The sequence below is a fragment of the Protopterus annectens genome, chromosome 3.part0 (genome assembly GCF_019279795.1).
Source record: "Protopterus annectens isolate FY-2018-M chromosome 3.part0, PAN1.0, whole genome shotgun sequence".
Classification (NCBI taxonomy): Eukaryota; Metazoa; Chordata; order Ceratodontiformes; family Protopteridae; genus Protopterus; species Protopterus annectens.
In genome coordinates this window covers 427,836,942-427,851,346 of record NC_056731.1, presented here as the reverse complement: position 1 = coordinate 427,851,346, position 14,405 = coordinate 427,836,942, and the positions used below count along the sequence as shown (strand labels likewise).

Here is a 14,405-nt window from a genome sequence, read left to right as displayed (position 1 = left end):
CCTGCAGTCCATCTGATGTTAGTGTCCCCACAGATACTAGCAGTGATGAACATATGCATGAGGTACAGGCAGGGTTGTCAGGGGCTGAATCTGTGCCAATGTTTGCCATCCCAGCTATGTCCCCCTTTTCTTCGCACACAGTTCTCATGCCAACACATACCCTATCACAGGTGGACATAGAGGAAGGACAGTCAGTGTGTGTTAGCTTGGAACAGGAACGTGTGGTGGCTACAGAAGGTGTGTCTCCACACCATGGTGTCAGTGTAATGACTGCAGATGTGCCACATAGGCATGTGGCCAGTGCTGCTCGTAGGAGGACCTCTGGCAGACATGCACCTGCAGGACAGAGCGCAGCAGCTGGTGTCACCAGACACATGTTCCAGACTGTAATGGCGGCACAGGCATGTGCTGAATGGCAGAACAGAGAAGGGCAGAGGTTTCAAAGGGCTGCTATCCATACTCTAAACAACAACATCCAGGCATTGGCAAATGCTTAACAGTAGATTGCTGATGTTCTGGACAGGCGATTGGGTGACACGGTCATAATCCTTGACCGTGGCATGGCAATCCGCGAGTGTGAGCTGTCTGTGCTGGAACATCTGGTAGGAGTGAGGCGTAGGCCACGTGGACGTAGGCCAGCTACACCACCTAGTGCAGGTCAACGTGAATGAGCCACCTACATGCCTGCTCTCATAGTGCCGGTAGCAGTATCAGTGCAGCTGGTGCTGCGCTGTCCACACCAGGACACAGCAGGCCACGTGGACGTGGCCCTGGACATTTCCAGCAGGGACACAGTTCCAGTGGACATGTGTCATTGGACAGTAGCCAATCTGTACCTCCACCTGGTAGTGCCCGTGCAATCCCTGGCAGGCACAGGTCATGTGGCCATGGCCGGAAACAGTGAGCTGTACATCCTGGTCTGTACAATCTGGAGCTGTGAATAATACCCTTGTGTAGGCCTGGCAAAAGACAGAACTGTGTGCAATCATACACACACACAGCAAAAACATCTGTAGGGCACCGCAACACCCACATGCATAATGACCACACATGTCCAATCAGATCACCGGCCCTTACCCACACACATGATGTCATCCACTGGTGCAGCCTATGCCCCTGGCAAACATTATCACCCTGTGCATATGATGATGCCTGTGCCACATCCCTGTCATCCACACCATCGGTGCAGGGACATGCTCAAATGGTCTGATGCACAGGGTGAACAGAATAGTGAGAGAAGTGTATATTACATTAGTTGTGTACTGTTGACATGCACCAGACATACCATGTAGTACAGGTTTATAATGCATTGTTATATGTTCACAGTATGTGTCTTGGTAACAACAGTAACAGCATGTTGGTAATGATGCCCTGGTTCCCTCCTTATGGTCTACTTGCATGTGCCAACAAGTAGCAGTGTTTGCAGTTTCCCATGTGTAAATGTGGAGTACTCACAGGCATGTATGGCAATACCAGCATGCTATACGTAGCCTCAACCTGACTGTTAGAAAGGCTACCATACCACAGATGTCCATACATCTACTGATCCAGAAGCATGTGGGCTGTTTAATAGGCTACAGTAGCTAGAAACGTGACATCCATACCAGGTCACATCACAGGTATGTTGACATGGTGCGGGGGGTTTCACACCGGTCTGGCCGATGATAATGTTAGAGGCCACTTGATAGCATGAGGCCTCACTGTGTAAAAGTAATACCCTGTCACATTACAGGATGAGAACACACACAGACATACACAGAAACACACAGTAACATGCCCACACTCACGGGGTCAACAACACTATAACGCACACTCGATAGTGTTGAGGTGAGGACCCCTGCCTATGTGGTAATCACCCTCACAGAACTGTGCACCTACATGATGTGACACAGAGAATGAACATGTACAGGTAGCCAGTAAGGCTGAGACCGATGGCATCAACAGGGTAGTAGACTGCATCACCATGAGGGGTAAGGGATCCTGTCTGTTCTGTATGGTAGCATACACCCTCACTCCATGCACCAGACAGCCATACATACATACACACACACACACACACACCCACACACACACTGTGGAGTCCACAAATGTCATTCACATACAGATAGCTGACGTGTGTGATACACACACCACCCCTGCCTACGTCATGCTTTCCACACTGCAGTATGTACAGATCTCTACAACAGTGTGTAATAATTGGGATGTATTCCCCACCATATGTGGCATATATGGTCACACAAGCAAACACGCATGGCAGTACTGTGAATGATACACCTGTTATATGATGATACATCTGACAGACATGCAGCAGTATTGGCCACATTATGTGTACCAACGCTACCTTCGGCAATTGTGCTGCTATATGCACACGGGAGGATGTAAGTGTTACGGGTGTCACGTGACTTACAGTCAGTAACACCCGACCGCTGTGTAGGTTTTATGTCTTCACCATCAAGTAACAGTAACATAACATACTGTTTGCACATGTAATGGTAGGATGGCTTGTGACACACCTGTGAGCCATCCCCGGCAAACATCCATCTGCAAAGGTGGATCACCACTTTATGTACACACATCCATCCATACCTGATGTACATCCTACCGTACTGTCAGTATTTCACCATATACAGGAGTCAATGATGGGGCTGCTTTGCAACTGCATGTTGTAGTTAGGCACAGATGAATTACATACATCAGCTACTGCACATGCATGGTAGCTGCATGCACACAACTACATGTACATGTGTGTTGGTCCTACATGCCTGTCATGTAGCCATGTTTGTATGCATTGCAATTGGTGGACATGTGTGATGACATACATAACACATGGACTGTTGTATGATATGATGGGTGTCATGGTTAACTAGTACAAAGGGAATGTTTCCTTGGTCTACATTGCTACCTCATGTACTGTTAGCATTCAACAGCCATGGACCTACCTTCCATGTGCATGTGTGATTGCTGTAGCCACTTGTCTGCACGGAGGACAGCAAAAGCTATGCTATGTACATATGTGTTTTGTGTGTGTGTGTGTGTGTGTGTGTGTGTGTGTGTGTGTGTGTGTGTGTGTGTGTGGTCCATGCACATATCCACTGCGATTACATGTATGTCATATCCAAACATGCGTGTTCTTTGGTGTATAGCGACAGTCATCTGTCACAGCTGTGTAAGACCCAGGGCCCCTGTTATGTGTAGAGCTGACCTGGTTATGTACAGTGGTATCATTGCATTGCATAACACATGATGGAACCCTGTCAGTATATGTGTAGTCTGCACAGTTGTTGTAGACCTATGTACAGTCCACTGGTTATGAGTTACACGGTGTTGTGGTAATGTATGGATGTGTGTTGCTGGTCCAAGGACATGGTGATGTCTGAGGGCTACATAGTAGAATGCAACGTTTACCTCTGTGATCTGCACCTGAGACATCTGTGATGGCTCTTGAGTGTGTACTAGTCAGTACATGTGATTGGCCTTCTTGTACGTGGGGACAGTAACACCATACTGTGCTCTTCTGTGTTTAGAATCCATGTGCATGCAAGACAGCCCTTTGCTACTGCTGTGTGTGAGCATGCCCAGTACGCCGTTGTGTAGATGGACACACAGTACATTCCAAACTGTGCCCTTCCGTGTTTAGAATCCATGTGCATGCAAGACAGCCCTTTGCAACTGCTAAATGTGTGAGCATGCCCAGTACGCTGTTGTGTAGATGGACACACAGTACATTCCAAACTGTGCCCTTCTGTGTTTAGAATCCATGTGCATGCAAGATAGCCCTTCACTTCTACTAAGTGTGTGAGCATGCCCAGTACACCGTTGTGTAGATGGACACACAGTGCATTCCAAATGGACGTGTGATACTAAGTGTGTGAGCATGCCCAGTGACACCTTGTGTCGGTGATGTGCCTCTGTGTATGGGCATGGCCATTGACATCCTGTATAGTGATGGTGGTCATCCAGGCAACAGATGTCCATACCCCACGTCAGGATGGATGCCTACATTGAACACACTGGTTGACTGTCTTGAAGGGTGTACTGTCTGTGGCATGTCTCGTATCTATGTAGTGTTGTAATAGTGCTCCGTAGATAGGCAGTTGTCCCACTCACACCACTGCCGTATGTTTGTCTACGTCTACCTTGGGACAGTAATATGCTTTTAGACTGCTCACTCTCTATACATTCCCTATCGGCGTTTTTGCCTTTGCGGATGATGTCATCCACCTAAAAGTATGCCTCTGGGAGTGCTGTGTTCCAGTAATCTCAGTAGCGAGTTCTGTAACTGTGTAATGCTGTAGTGTGATAAGGTAGTTAGGTATATGTTCGACTCCCAGCCCTGCCAAGTGTGTGTGTGTGTTTCCAGCTGCCTGGGGACAGAGTAATGCTTTTAGACGGCTCACTCCACATACATTCCCTATCGGCGTCTTTGCCTTTGCGGATGATGTCATCCACCTAGAAGTATGCCTCTGGGTGTTCTGTGTTCCAGTAATCTCAGTAGCGCGTTCTGTAACTGCGTAATACTGTAGTGTGATAAGGTAGTTAGGTGTATGTTCGACTCCCAGCCCTGCCAAGTGTGTGCCTATGTGTGTGTGTGTGTGTTTCCAGCTGCCTGGGGACAGAGTAATGCTTTTAGACAGCTTACTCCACATACATTCCCTATCAGCATCTTTGCCTTTGTGGATGATGTCATCCACCTAGATGTATGCCTGTGGGAGTGTGGTGATGCTAGAACTCTGTAGCGCATTCTGTTACTGCATAATGCTGTAGTGTGGTAGACTAGATAGGCAGGTGCTCAATTCCAAGACATGGCAGGTGTGTGTGTTTGGCAGTTATACCATATGTGTTGGTATCTGTGGGTGGCTAGCTGCGGGATGTGTTCAGTGTGTTTTGTTGCTGACCTATATAGTGTCCACAACCCACATATTCTGGCAAGACACTGGGTTGTCAACACATACATTTGCCAATAGGTCTGGTGAGTAACTGTCAGCAGCCCTACTCTTACCCTTGATATGATCTGACCCGTGTGACGCAAGATAACACACGTGCCTTGATAGTAACACTACATGAAGCAGGTGGCACATGTAGTTTCCTTTTCATTCCTGTGCAATGCATTGCTGTCATGTGGTCCGCTGTTGTGATATAAATGCCATATCTACATATGTGTGTACATGTATATGTGTGTATGTGTATATATATATATATATATATATATATATATATATATATATATATATGTCCATGAATATATGTATACAAATAATATATATGATATATGTAGATGTAGAGGTGGACATAGATGTGAACATATATGTCTGGGGACATCAGCACTATTGAATGTCTATGCCGGATTATCTGTACGTGATAACCTGGGATCTATGTATATCTATGTAACATTGAGAAAGGGTGTTTAACCTGAAAGCTTTGTTTTATATAAAGGTTTTTTTGCTCAACTCTGGTGGTTTTTATCTATGTATATCTGCCATGGCGTGGTGGTAATGCACATTATCTGTAGTGTAAAGGGCCATGGGTTGTAGTCATGTAGACACCGGTTATTTTGTTGCTGGGAAGACCATGGGACATTGAATATGGTGATAGTAAGGCACCTGTTGTCAGTTGTGTATGGATCTGAGCGACACTGAGCAGTGGTTATTAATTTGGAGGTTCAGTATGGGTCATATAACTATTCATTAGAAGACTATACTATGCAGATGAGGTTGACTATAGTGTATCACATTTATCACCAGGGTGTGCTGCTGGCCCCTGGAGTGTATGTGTTTAGTCAGTCGGGTGCAGGTCTCGAATATAGTTGACAGCATGGGGGGGGGGGCTCAGGCATACTGTACGTACATTGCAGTACTGTGCCTTGGGAGTCCTCCTGCCTTAGCACACCTAAGCTAGGGGTGGGTCTATACCTGCCTGGTGACATTGGGAGGGATGACAGCAGTGGTGGGGTAGTCAGGGTGTACAGGTTGCACAAACAGGTGTTGATCAGCACAATCAGCAGATGACATGGCCAGCACGCACATGAACAGTACGTTAATGCGAGCAAGCAACATACACACAGGTTTCGTCCGCACTCTATACCACCGGTGTATACCTGCAGGGACATTTCATGACACAGTCCAACCAAATGACACGAGCTGCAGCTGGCAACATATACAAACATGTGCAGGAGGCTGGGGCAGTGAGGATGTGTATGCTGCCGAACAACCCTTACTGGGGTGACATAAGACTTTATAGACCGAGCGTGACTTACCAGAGGCTACATGGGCTGGGAATATTGGAGCACTATTGGGTGGACAGAGACCTCCTACAGCAGCTTGTTGACCTGTGCCTGCCACACCTGACACATCAAACAGGCCGAGGGAAACACATCACAGTGGATACCATGGTATGTGTTGGCCTAGGTGTACTAGCCACAGGTACCTCACACAGCACAACTGGGGATATCATGGGTATCTCATAGGCATCTGCATCCAGAGTATTGCACCAGTTCACAGACGCCATGTCAACACATGCTAGTGATCACGTACATGTCCTCAACACATGTGATTAGTAGACCAGCAATATGCATCTGTTCAACCACATGGATGACTACCCTGGGGTACTGGGTGCTATAGCCTGCACACACATACACATTGTAGCACCACCCGGTCAGCGGTGTAGGGCCTACAGTCACTGCAGGGGCATACCCTCCAACAGCTAAGCCATATGCGATGGCCAGGGCATGAGACTGAATGTGTGTGCTGTCTGCCCTGGAAGCTATGATGTGTCCAATATATGGCTCCTGACACAGCTGTAGCACACCAATGCCAATATGGACATCCCCTACAGTCTCCTAGTGGGGGATGCTGGGTAAACACTGGTGGTGTGGCTGATGACACCCATCAGCAATGCACACATACCTTAACACTCACACCATACTAAGGCGGATGCACAGGCAAGACATATACTTGTGCATGTGTTTGGGATGTTCAGTTCACAGTTCTGGTATCCGGACACATCCTTTGGAGCTCTGCAGTATTCACAAGCTACATGCATACAAGTTGTTAGGGTATTTGCTATGCTACACAATCTTATCCTGCAGTAATAGTTGCAGCAGGAACAGCATGGGGCAGGGCCACACAGCCCAACACCACTGCCAAGGCCTGTACAGGCACAGTGTGACTTGGTGATGGAACTACCTGAGCAGGGCACAGTCGGCGAAAGCCCGTGCACAGTATGACCTGCCCTTGGCAAAGAGGCAATGCAAGGCATATGCACTGACACAGTAGGTACCCACAGATTTCCCCTCTCTGACCCGCACACAGTACAATGGATGCCAAACATGACAGTACCTGTGCTCGGCCATGTATAGGAGGTGCACTGTGTGCATCCAACATAGGCAGCACTACAGCACCGTCCTCAAGTTCAGAACACACCCAGGGTATGTCTATTGACCTAACAAGTGGCAGTTGTATTAGAATGTGTAGTTACCCATTGCTATGGTATGTATTTGAGCATACAAGTAACTGCGGTGGCCAAATGTTAGGGCAGCAGACAGTACACATCCATAGTGGTACCATGACCTCTGTAGCACATACAGGGGTCACAATGGTAGCCTGTAGTACACAGGGTGTCCTAACCCACTGCAGATTATGGGCTGACCATCATGTGTGTCCATACAGCCCACACACGTTCCATGCAGCTGGACAGATGTGGACCAATACAGACAAATGATATACGATGGCCTATGGATATGCCCAATGAATGACCCCAACCCCCTAAGACACACACAGACGACAGCAGGCCAGGCAGTTTGATGTAGGTTGTGTAAGCTAGGATGTCCAACACCACTGTGCTGGTAATTAAAGCTGGGAACTCACGTACCCTGGTATCCCTCCAACCAGCATACCAGTACAGTAGCGGCAGATGTGTACAACTGTTGGCTGTGCCCCCCGTCAAACCTACACATGTGAGAGTCATGTGCGCCACCCACAGTGCTGTGTAGGACTGTGGTTGTGGTTGCATGTCCCCCCACGCTATGCAGACATGTAGCAACTGTCAATGCACATGACCATTAGCTACCCTGCAGACACAGCATGACACCTGTCTGTGTAGAACGCAGGGGTCAACAACACAGTACTAACTATCTGGACATGTGACGCATGCAATACAGTTGACCATACTTGGCATGCTCACACACATGACGGTATGACGATAATGTCGGTCAACAACATGTGTAACAGTCATAGTGGGCATGCTCACACACTGAAACACAGGAAGGCCAGGCATGCATACATCAGTGGTCCGGACATATCTGCCAGTACATTGCTATACTGTTGGTTGTCTGCGCTGTATGGTGTGTGTGTGGTCTATTGTCTGTACATATGCCATGGTCTATTGTTAATTCACATGAGCTATGTGCGCAGGGTACTTCTACCATCACGTGTATAGGGCGGTTCTTTGTTTGCGGACAGGCCGACACCTTTGGATACAGACTGGGTAAGGCACATTCCAGCAGGTGGGAGCAGTTGTGCATGGGTTTGCACAGTGTTAAGCACTGCTGATCTCTGGTCACAGCACCTTATACACGTTTAGACTCCAAATTTCTTTGACAGCGCACTACTGGCATACTGGTAGACAAACACGCTTACAGCCACTCGCTCACCGACATTTCCGCTTACATTTGTCACTCACGCTGGGTGTGTGCGATCCCTTGTGATGCGTATTACATTGGACTACATGACTACAGTATCAGGTATGTGTAACCATTTTGCGACAGCAGGCGTTCAACTGTACGGACTCTGCGGCCTGTCCAGTGATGTAATCATATTATATGCGTGTTCCTCATATGATCTGCTCCCATCTGCCTGATACATGGGAACTGATACTCTGCAATGCTGACATGTGACTTGAGTTTGTTAACGCAGCTGTCCGCCCAGTCATGCTACCGCATACCTACTGCACGTTGTCCACCTTTCAGATTGCATGATGGGAGACTGTAGGAGTGACACCTTTCCCACTTTCCATGGGACAGTCCCTCATCATGCATATCTCATGTGACAATATCAGAACTCTCCACCAATCGGGGACACATTTTTACAGAATCAGGGACAGGTCAAGAAAAATCAGCGACACTTTTACAAAAGTAGTGCTATTAACTTGAAACATTGACAGAATCAGAGAATATGACTTAATACACATATTTTGAAGTAACAGTTGTTTATAACTCCTACTTATTGTCATTAGTCAGTAAGTGTAATTCACCACCTTTCCTTCAACAGCCACTAATTTTAGGTGGGATTAAGAGGGACAGAGTTAAACTTTCACTCAAACTCAGGGACGTACCTGACATTCAGGGACAGTTGAGTGGTATGGACAATACTCTAGCCATTGCAGCTGTCCTGATTAGGGGACAGTCTCATGTTGTACATGTCTGTACTGGTTGCTTGTTACAGGTCTTGTATACTTGACACATTGATATGTCATATGTAGTAGCATAAGCAACTTTACTGCTGCTAGACTACGCTTTGATTTGTTCTGATATGTATATTTCTGTACTATGCATGGCTGTAGGTATGTTCTGCTCTGGTACATCTGACATTTCTACAGAGCAGGTTCCACTTTGGCCATTCAGAATGGTGGCGGCCCCATAGACCCTATATGTAGAGCTATCACATGTGTCAAGGCAACACATACCCACAGCCAGTAGTAAACGGATGGCTTCCACGGTTTGCATATGTTAAGGTTATTCATGTAGCATTATAATTGGTAATATTGTTTCCTATTACATGTAGCTGTTACTGATACAACAAATTGATGTCTGACACCACTACACACACTATATAGCCACCATTCCCGAACTCACAGGCCATGTGCCATAACTGTCATTTTGCAGGACACAACTGCCCAGACGGGTGTGTCCCTCACAGGCGTACGGGTGTTGAACCTCTTCTATTATGCTATCATCTACCTAAGGTGGTCAGCAAATTATGCACTTTCCGTCAGTAGCAGAACTCACATACCAATGGGTGTGAATGAGCACTGTATCAGGGACAATGCATAACACCCTGTGGGACACATTTAGATGATTGGTTCTATTAACCAGACACATTCACAGTCACAGAGCATATGTATTCATTCACGTTTGTTGAGGTACATGCTGTTTATGACTCATACATGTTGTCATCTGTCATTACCTGTATTCTGCCACCTGTTCACCTAATATCACTAGTTCTGGAAGTGTTTAGTTGGACTTTGTTACATTCTGATACATAACTATGGATGTCCATGTTAATCGGGTACATGGCACTGATTTGGTCTCTATGTATTCCCCCGACGGTTTACAGACTATCCGGTAGATGTGCTCTTCAGGTTTGGGAGGTGTAGGAGTATGCTATGCCCACATAGGAATATTAATGACTTCCACTGGGTGGGCCTACTACATCTCTGCCAACCAGCACCTGCACACTTAAGCCCATTAATGCATACCCATGGTCCACCTACCTGGCACCCCTCTTCAGCAGTCATGACAAATACTTACTGTGAGCAAAGCTGGGGTATGAGCACACCACTACACACTGCCCACTTTCCCCGTCTGAGGACACATGTCATAAATTTTGTCAACCCATGTATTATCACACTTGCACAACCTACTGTTCCATGTACACCTACATCCTGCTTGTATTAATGTTAGCAGATTCACACGTACCCTGAATTTTTGGGGTCCCGCAAAGGACATCGTTATCCATGTTTAAAGTGAAGACCTTGCAGAAGTCTCCCACTGGTACTTTCCTATTGGTGTTTTGGACAGCAGCAGTGTATTGATCAGTATTGTCTGTCTGTATGTTTGTCCAGCCTAGCTGGGCAATGTGGGGGGTACAGCATTTATTTATTGGACCTCCCAGTCACAAATGCCCGGGCTGTAAATATGTTACCCCTAATTGCTGTGAAGTAACCTATTTATGTACATGTGTATATCTACACTGACATATATATTTTGTTTTGTGTGTATGTGTATATATCAGTACCTGTTGTTTGTGTATATATATCTATCTATATATATATCCGTAGTATATCCTTGTGTGTGAATATATATATCCATATGAATATATATGTGTATGTAAATTAATATAGATATATGTATATATACGTTTTTATCTATATATACATCTGTGTGTCCGTTAACCTATACATTTCCTAGACATGGACACTTACACATGCGTATTGGGTTTTATCTCTGCTTCAACAGCATACTATTGCCTTACTCATTATGACACCGACACTTCACTCCGGTGAACTTGTGCTCAGTATATTGCACGTTATACAGCGGACAGATGTAGCACGTTTTTCATGTCTGGGGTGCCGCTGCTAACTGGGATGTGATACAGTGTCATTTGACCTATTACTCATATGTGCAGCCTATTATTTCAGCTACTGTGTTTGTTTCTATGCACATTCATATTATTACTGTTGATAGGATGTGTGTTTGTGTTACTGTGACTGTACATCAACATATTGTTGTCTTCAAGTAGTTGTGTCTTTCTGCTTTTCCCGGTTTGGGGTTGTCACAGCAGAACTCCGTTCCACTCATGGGTGGCGTATAGGTTTTACGTGCCAGGCTGCCAGCCCTGACGCACAACGTCCGACAACGATACGCCCATTCACGCATGTCTCCATGCAAACAACGCTCTATCTGGGAATTGCACCTACATACTAGATGACCTCTATGGGCTGCTCCATTGCACCCAGCACAACATACCTTAGCACTCCTGTGTCCATAATCGCATATCCATAGTTTCTCCTGCACACCCGTGTTGTGTTTCCATGCATAACAGCCATTATACACCTGATATTGCAGCCATGACACACCTTTACACATTGCCCTCTCATGAGCGTTGGGGCCCTACACACATTTTGTACCGCCTTGTGTATTCACAGGCTCACCATCCATTCATATTTTCACATACGTGCCTTTCCTGGTGTCATGGATTACGAACGATTTGCGGGTTACGAGTGTAGGTGGTCGCAACATGTACTACATTCCATCTGTTTACAATGTTGATGTAGCACTTCAACGATATTATGGCCACTGGTATAACCCTGCCTCTGGTGTGAAGAGCGGTGCTCTACTCACACTTGTGCAGCTTTATGTGACATACATTGCAAGCACTTCATAATTCCTTACTTGCTCTGGATTCCCTTCACGACCCTTATGTTTGCTTTCGCCTTTCGGCATTCCTTACATATTTATATAAATATATATATATATATATATATATGTATATATATATATATATATGTATATATGTGTATATATGTATATATATATATATATATATATATATATATATATATATATGTGTATATATATATATATATATAGATAAATATGTAGATATATAATTGCATATTTCTGTTATGTCTGTGGGTATTTATCTTTACACACATCTATCTATCTATATAAAAGTTACAGCTGTACAAGACAACATACATTTGCTATGCTAATAGCTGCGTACACCCACGCAGGCGCACTTGCATCTACTTATTCTGAGTTACATATGTTTACAGGCACTTCTTTGGGATTACATGTGCCTTATTCCTTATGAAAGTACCACTTTGATGGAATCCGGTTAACAGACCCATGTGAACGCGGTCACATTTACATGTATAAATGTTGGCTTTACAGCACAGAAGCATTCATTACACAGTTAATATGTGCTATAGTCGTACTTGAACCGGGAATGCCTTTACATTGGGCGGATGCTGTAACCACTACACTATTGGTGTTCTGGCTCATTTATATGTATACCCATGGTTCATAGCTACTCTGACATACGCCTCACCACTTCCCTTACACAGCAGGCATCCATTCTCCTGCTGGGATAACCGCAGCACTACAGTTAAGACATTCCCTGTTTCCTACTGCTCTGGACCCATGATGCAAGTCTACTCACTCCAAGGATATTCAGAACTCCTACGCTTATAGTCCTCGCACATACGATTTTTGATTGCCAGGGTGTTCATGTGCTGGTCTGGGTTTAGGCTCAGCCGACTGGTGATTAGAACTGCCCTGGCACTGTTCAAAGATCAGACATAGTACACGGACAGAGTTAGTCCAGATTTTAACATTCTACCTGTGTTTACAGACGCAGGTGTTTGGGCACCTCTAACCACATTTTTGGGGTGGCGCTACATAATTTAGGACGGGGAGTGGTTCCACTACATAATGCAGGTTGGGGGTGGTTTACACATGTTTCCCTTCCCATTTGACTATTTCATTCATTTATAGATACAATGCATATTATTCTGGGCATCTGTTATAAATTCACTACAGGTATGCAATAGTCTTGTCAACAGATGTGACAGTTGGTTGGTGTACTTATGTGTACGGACTTCTGTGATACTCAGGGACTCATTTCTACAGTGACAGGGACAAGGCTATGACAACTCAGGGACATTCACGGACACTTCTACCATATTAGTACTATTAACTTGGAACGTGTTGACAGATTCGTAATACTACTAATTTTCTGCAGTTAAATGCATCTATTACTCTTCATTGTTGTAAGTAGTCATTCTCATTCAACACCTTTCCCCCAAAGATCACTGGCTTTGTGAGTGGTTAAGAGGCTGGCTAGTTAATGTGCGAATGCTCTGACCATTGGTAGCATTGACATTGTCACATGTACAGGCTGGGATGTATTCTGGGGACTAGGGTTGCCGCCTTTTCAAATGGCCAAGATAGGACATTTTCGGAACACACATCAGATTTTCAAGCTGACACATACCCATGGTCAGTACAAAGGATCGAACTTTACTTATTTGCCTACATAAAGTTCTATTGTTGTAGCGGTTTAGTTGCTTATTCTGTTTCTTGTAACATTTAGGTATTTTAGATATTGAAATAATTATTTTCTGCAACTATTACATAACATATTGGACATAATTATGTCCTACAATCCCAGGACTTTTGCCATTTGTAATGTATTTTGTCAGGACACAACTGTCCAAAGAGGGACTGTCCCTCGCAAAGCGGGATGGATGATAACCCTACTGCGGACACCAGATTGTTTGGGCCAACCAATAGCCACGGTCAGTGCAGGTTTAGAACATTCATTTCTTTCCTAGCTGTGAGCCTTATACCTTTGGCACTTTTGTTGTTTGCCTGTTTCTTCTATGAATTACGTTTATTCTATCCTGACGTGACCGCTTTAGGCAACTGTTACATGCAGTATGGTACATAGTTATTTCCTACAATCACAGGACATTTGGCATTGTATCATTGTTGGTCAGGTCACACCTATGCACACATTAATTGTCCCTCACACAGTGGATCAGGGGGTATTCTGTTTATGTCAGTGCCTTCATCACCCTTATACCATGTGCCACTATGCGAATGTGTGCAATATATTCTCTCGCTTATT

General features: G+C 45.3%; 1 protein-coding gene across 1 annotated transcript in view; it reads right to left on the bottom strand.

Moving 5' to 3' along the window:
* The window catches only part of LY86 (lymphocyte antigen 86), a 669,137-nt gene that overhangs the window by 312,470 nt on the left and 342,262 nt on the right, over positions 1-14,405 (bottom strand). The gene's annotated exons all lie outside the window — the stretch shown is intronic.